Source organism: Equus quagga, chromosome 3 (genome assembly GCF_021613505.1).
Source record: "Equus quagga isolate Etosha38 chromosome 3, UCLA_HA_Equagga_1.0, whole genome shotgun sequence".
Lineage (NCBI taxonomy): Eukaryota > Metazoa > Chordata > Mammalia > Perissodactyla > Equidae > Equus > Equus quagga.
In genome coordinates this window covers 41,480,154-41,486,898 of record NC_060269.1, presented here as the reverse complement: position 1 = coordinate 41,486,898, position 6,745 = coordinate 41,480,154, and positions in this window count along the sequence as shown.

The following is a 6,745-nucleotide window of genomic DNA, read 5'->3' as shown; positions in this document are numbered from 1 at the left end:
AAGCTATGAGTAGGGATGAGAAGAAGGGGTCTTCCACAACCATAATGAGATGATGCAGTATTAAATATGGATGAAGTGCTAATGGGGAAATTAACCTAATAAAACATATTGGGTGAGATCCACAGGAATTGCTGATATGAGAATATCAGGTAGTTTTCTGATCCAGAGGGATGCATGATTGAGCAATTGGTTTCCTGGATCTTCTTAAACAGAATTTCCTCTGTGTTGTTTATAAACAGTGAAACACAGTGTTCTGAATTTTTACTTACTTTGTTTCTTTACGGATGAGCTTGTCCTAGATAGTCCTGCAGACAGGACGTTTTTCAGTAATCTACTGGCACAGTAGTTACCAACCAAGAGTGTGGTTTACACTGCGGTGTTCCTTGCAAAACATTCAGTAAATATTTGGGGTTTTACAAATCGTATCTTTGTTTACCAAACAGAGGTCACTGCTTCACCACTGAAGGTACAGCATACTCAGCAATCTACCTTTGAGGAAGGGCAAGGTTTGTCACCTTTCATGCATGAAGCCAAGTCCTTCAAATTTCAATTAAAAATACACATACACAGTATTTCATACACAGTGTATTCTTTATGGATTTAAATTTGAGTTGAAAGGACCATAGCGCAATCATAGTAAGGGAGTAAACTAACCCAAGAGGTTAGAATTTTAAACAAAGATATAAAACTTATAGATAATTTATTTGCCCTCATTCAAGATTGAAGTTTAAAGAAAATATGGACATTAAGTAAGATAAGATGAATTGTTTTGTTGATCTAATAGCATTTTGTATTTTTCCTACCTTCCTTCCTTCTTTGGAAATATATATTTTTTTCTCCATAAATAATTTATTTGACAAAGTAACCAGAGTTTTCCTTAAACAGGGAAATGTAACTTGTCAATGTAACTTGGCCCCTTTGTTTTGTTTTGTTTTTACCACACTCTCTTGCTCTTGTAAATCTTCTACTGATCTCATGTAGGGTGAAAATTCTTTCATAGGGTGAAAAAAATCTCAAATTGTAAGTTACGTGAAGATAGAAACAAACGAATGAACTAGAAACTCAATTAATAGACCAATTTGGCACAGCAAACACTTAAATCTAACGTCTCCATTCCAATTTCTCTTAATCCAGGGCACCCTCAGAACATTCCTTCATCTCCAGCCATTTTTGGCTCTGGATTAATTCCAATTTGGATAATTCTTCATTTTCTAGGCCCTTGGTTGCTTTATTTTCTAAATCCTATACATAGCACTTTTTGAACATCCCTGCCACTTGGCCAGATGCTCCAATTGATACATCCAGGGAAGTTTTATGAAATGAAGAAGCTCAGAACCCAACCTGTGGCTGCTGTCCTGCCCCCAGCGAGAACTCCATATTACGTGCCCCATGTTGTTTTTCTCTCTTTGATTTACATAGTGAAACTAAAAGCACATTGTTCATAGGCTATCCGGGGAGCATTTTCTTTTTCACTTTCCCTGGGCTATTTTTGTTTATAAACAAAGTAAACGTTCTAACAGACAACTTTGTTTCCCTTAGTGAGATATTTTTCCTATTAGATTGGAATGACTTTTGACAAGCCAACCAACAGGTCATGTTCATTCTGCCTATTTTGAGGAAATCCAGTGTTGAGGAGTCAGGCTATAAATTTAGCTTAGGTCTATAAATGATTTACTTATTGCAAAAATAGACATATCATTGTCAGCATTAATCTGAGCTTCCTAGGACCGCCCAATGGATGTATTTTCCTTTAAGTTACTGAAAGAATTCAATTCATCAAGTCCTATTGAACTTGAACCATGAGGTCAGCATTGAAAAGCTGCTTCCATCTAAAATTGGCTGAAAATACAAGCATTATAAAACAATAAAAATCCAGGTTTGAGAAAGACTGTAAAAGACCATCTAGCCAATCTTGTTTCTAACCCAGAGAAGATATGCAGATTAGACAATCACACACACAAGCTTATATACATATATATACACATACACACACACACACACACACACATGTTATATTTTTAAAGTCATCAACTCCTCTAGGAATCCATTCCATCAGTGAATAACTTTGATTCTTGTAATAACATCTTGTATCTGTGTATCATCTTAGCTTAAGAAGTGCTTCACGATTTTGTTTAGAGTCATGGTTAAGAGTGCAGGCTTTGCGTCCATGGGTCTGAATCCATGTTCTGGCACGGTGACTTTGCATACATCACCATAACCTCCCCAAGGCTCTCATTCTTCATTTATAAGATGCAGATAATCATATCTACCTCCTAAGCTTTTTGTGAGGATTAAATGAGAGAATACACAAAACAGCAACAACTGAACTATCACATGACATGGAACATAAAGAAGATGCTCAAAATCAGTGGCTCATTTATTATTCCTTCAGGCCTATATCATGTGTGGCCAAGTCAGGAAGTCCTAAATTAACTCTACATAATCCAATTCAAATTTAGCAAGCAATTTTGGAGCAGAGATGAACAAAACAGACAAGGTGTTCACAGAGTGAATTATCAATATACATGACAACCATTAGCCGTTGATATTATATTTTCAAATCAGAATACAGAGAGTTGGTCAATAGGCAGTTTGGGAAATTATTATTTCAATAAACAAGCCCATTGATCTCTGAATTAAATAAAATAATTACTTTGGCTTAAAAACTACCTATGCTATTTTCTCAGAAAACAAACCTGGAAGTAGAGGAAATTTGATTTAAGAAATATTCTTTTTTCCTGGAATTCGTTAATCATTTATAGTTTACCAGAGAAAAAATTTGCCCAAATATGGACAAGAGCAGCTAGTTAAAATTTAATAAACCTAAGTGACTGAATGCAGGACCAGTGTAGGCGTCTAAATCAATGTTGGTTATTTTCTTTCAGAGAGCATCTTGTCTAATAGGATTCTGATTTAGGACTTGAGATTGTGGTAAAAAGCAAGTCTTTTCTCTAAAATTGTGATAACACATCTCAGATTCTAATGCAAGTCAACAAAAAGCCAGGAATACAAGTACTATACTTCTAAAATTGGATGATAGAATATTCAATTTCCTCAATTTATGCTTATCAACTTTGTGTGTATGAGATTACATATAATACATCATATATAATAGATACATAAGTTTTAATACAAAATTATGAATTGTTACCTTAAATTCCACAAACCTATGATTTATGATCCTCAGCAAAAAGAACCACAATGGCAACATGCTTGGTCGGACATGCTTTGCTTGAACTCTTTTACTGACAGGAAGTATACCTTCTCACAAGGCATGCACTCTAGCTCTCTTACTATTTCATCTTTGATTGGTGCAATTAATTTAGGTGGAATTTCTTCTTAAATTAGACAACTAGATGCTTTCTTCTCTTGGGAGCATTACAGAATCAACCTGTAGTTAGTTGCAACAGATCATTTATTAAAGAGAACTTTCTATAGCTGGAACAACAAAGCTTGGTCCCCATGAACCAAATCTACCAATAATGGTCCCTCTTACAATTTTGTGAAATTAAATGCCTATTTATACAAATTCCAATTGTCACTGTAAAACATTTGGTAATTCATAAACCTTATAAACATTTGTTTAGTGTTTTCTGTGAATTAGGCAATGTGCTCAGCACATTATTTCATTGAATCCTTGTAACAGTCCTATGCAGTATTATATTATAAATATTATTTCTATTTTACCAACACAGATTCTGAAACTTAGAGTGGTTAAGTCACTTGTCCTGAGTGACACAGCTAGTAAGTTGTAGAAATGGGATTCAGACTCAGGAAGACGGACTCCAGAGCTCGTAACAACTGCTTGGGCATATTCTCCTCCATTGGGCTATACTTCCCTTAAAAGGCAATGCCTTAGTCACCTTTTACATTGAAATAAAAAATAATCAAGAAATAATTACTAGTACAACAAATAAATCATTGTGAATCATCAATAATGGCATATTTTAATTATACATACTTTTGGGGAAGGTAATATGTGCATATATTCAAAATTCTAAATATAGAGAGTATATAGAGAAAATGAAGCCTTTTTTCCAAGTTTGTCCTTCATTCTCCTGCCCCACACCCCTCCATGTGAACACTGGTCAACTCTAGTGTGTAATCTAGAAATGATATTCAATGTGTATGCTAACATGTATGTATATTCATTCGGTTGTCTTTTTGTATTTTGTATACAGTATACAGTATGCAATATTGAATAATCTTTTTGTCTTCACTGATATTGTAATGTCGACTTTATCATACTAAACATCAAAATAAGTCTAAGCCTATTATCTTGACAATACTTATCTACCTACAATGGCTCAGTATCATTGTTTAAAAAATTATGGATTATCATATGTTTTAATATTTGGGACATGTTTTTGTCCTCATTATTCTTCCTCTTGTTTAGAATTTTCCAGGATAATTTTATTTTTATTTTTAATTTGAAGTTTAGTAATAGTTCAACTAATTCTTATAAAAAGAAAGAAAAGAAGAGGAAAATATCTTGTTCATAGTTTTATTGGAATATCAATACAGTTCTAAATTACGGAAATCATTGACATTCTTATTGATTTTTTAAATTTAGAAATAGAACATGATTTCACCTTTTCCAGTTCTTAATTTACACCTCCAAGGTATTGTTTAGAATTTTTAGTAATATCAATGCTGCCTATTTCTTGTTAAATTTTTCCTTGGATATTTTATCTAGTTGTGTGTTTGTGGTTGAAATTATAAGTGCAATTTTCTTCTTCCATTACGTATTCTAACTTGGTGGTGTTTTTATCACTAATCAGATGGTTATTGATTTCTGATTAGTAACTTTTACATACCCACTTTATCAATAGCTACTTTCTGATTGTCATTCATTTACTTTACGTGGTTGCCCTTACCAAAGTGCTTTATTTTTGCAATTTGGAAGTTTTGAGAGATATTAGAAATGTAAACTATAAAGGCTTACTTCCAGCCCAATTCAATTCTATGCCATCAAATCATTATTGAGTATTAAATATTGCTATGGTAGGTGCAGTAGCCATAAAAATGTTTACAGTCTAATGAGGTAGATATGGCACAAATATATACAATACAAGGTTGCTATAAATCCTATGAAAAACGTAGAGCTGGCCTCCAGAGTTTTGGGTTTTGTTTTAGGGAGAAGTAGGAATCATGAAACAGGATCTTAAAGTTGTATAGGATTTCGACAGCCAGAGATGCAGGGGTGAGTATGAAGGCAATCCAGGCAGAGGGAGCTACATATAAAAAGAAAAACACAGTCTGAGAGATAAGACTATAAGGTGCACATTAAGGGGATGCTACTGATTCAATTTGGTTAGACGAGAGGGTGTAGGAAATAGAATCAAGGGAGAAAAACAGCAAAGGTAGGAGGGACATTTATTATGTTTATATTCACTGTGATGGGGGATAGAGAGTCATAGAAGGTTTTTAAGCAGGTGGATGTCATAATCAGAGCTACATTATAGGAAGAAGAATCTGTCAGCAGAGTGACAAACAGTTAGGAGCAGGAAGTGAGTGGAGTGGAGGAAGGGAGATCAATTGGCAGGCAGTCTAGACAAGCAGTCTAGACAAGAAATAAGAGGGCCTACTCTGGGATGTCAGCGGTGGAAATAGAAAGTAGGAATAGAATAGAAGTGACAGCGTAAAAACAGTTTTAACCACAAGCTCTGACAGCTGATTAGGTGGATAGATAAGGAGGATGAGGAAGACTGTGAAACTTTAATTGGCTGGTGGTCAAGGTGTTGTGATTGGCACTAACTGACAATACTATTAAGGGGAACTATTAAGGAGGAGAGAAAAGGCAAGTCTGGTTTTGATATATTCACTTTGTTATAATAATTATTACTGACTGAGTAGGAATATTTACCTTTGTTTCAAGTCAAAACATAAATATTCCTTTATAAAGACTTAGGACTAAACATTAAAGCATCAGGATTTCTTTCAATCTAGATGCATTTTTCTCACTCATGTATTTAATCAAAGTTTGCAGTAAGCTTAGTTTCAGAGGAGGAAATGAGGGATAACCCAAAATAGGAATTTAATAATAGTGATAATGCACAATCGTAAATTATCGACAGGAGATGATAATAAATGTGTTTTCCCAATATACCAGGAAGATCTAGGGGCAGAGCAAAAGGGACAGCCCTGGGGCTGGCCCAATGGCACAGCATTTAAGTTCACACTTTCCACTTCAGGGGCCCAGGGTTCGCAGGTTTAGATCCAAAGTGCAGACCTATGCATCCCTTGTCAAGCCATGCTATGGTAGGCGTCCCACATATAAAGTAGAGGAAGATGGGCACAGATGTTAGCTCAGGGCCAGTCTTCCTCAGCAAAAAGATTAGTAGCAGATGTTAGCTCAGGGCTAATGTTCCTTAAAAAAAAAAAAAAAGGACAGCCCTGCCCTAATGTCTCATTTTAGCCCTTTTCCTCCAGCTATGCTTCTAGTCACTTATGGGAGGTGGATTTTCTAGCTGCTGCCTCCTCTGTCCAGGCTTTCCTCTGAGGTATCTAGATGGAACCTCAGGAAAAACAAAGTAAGCTCCTGACTGGTTTCCCCTCTGTGCCACATGCGTTGCCTCATCAGCCAGTTCTTCAAGACCAAGAGAAGAACTGAGCTCGAAAGCTCACTGTGAACCCAGAGCCTAGGAAATAGTCAACTTATTGGTGAGGAGGGTCAAAAGTACAAACTTCCAGTTATAAAATAAATAAGTCCTGGAGATATAATGTACAGCATGGGGACTATAGT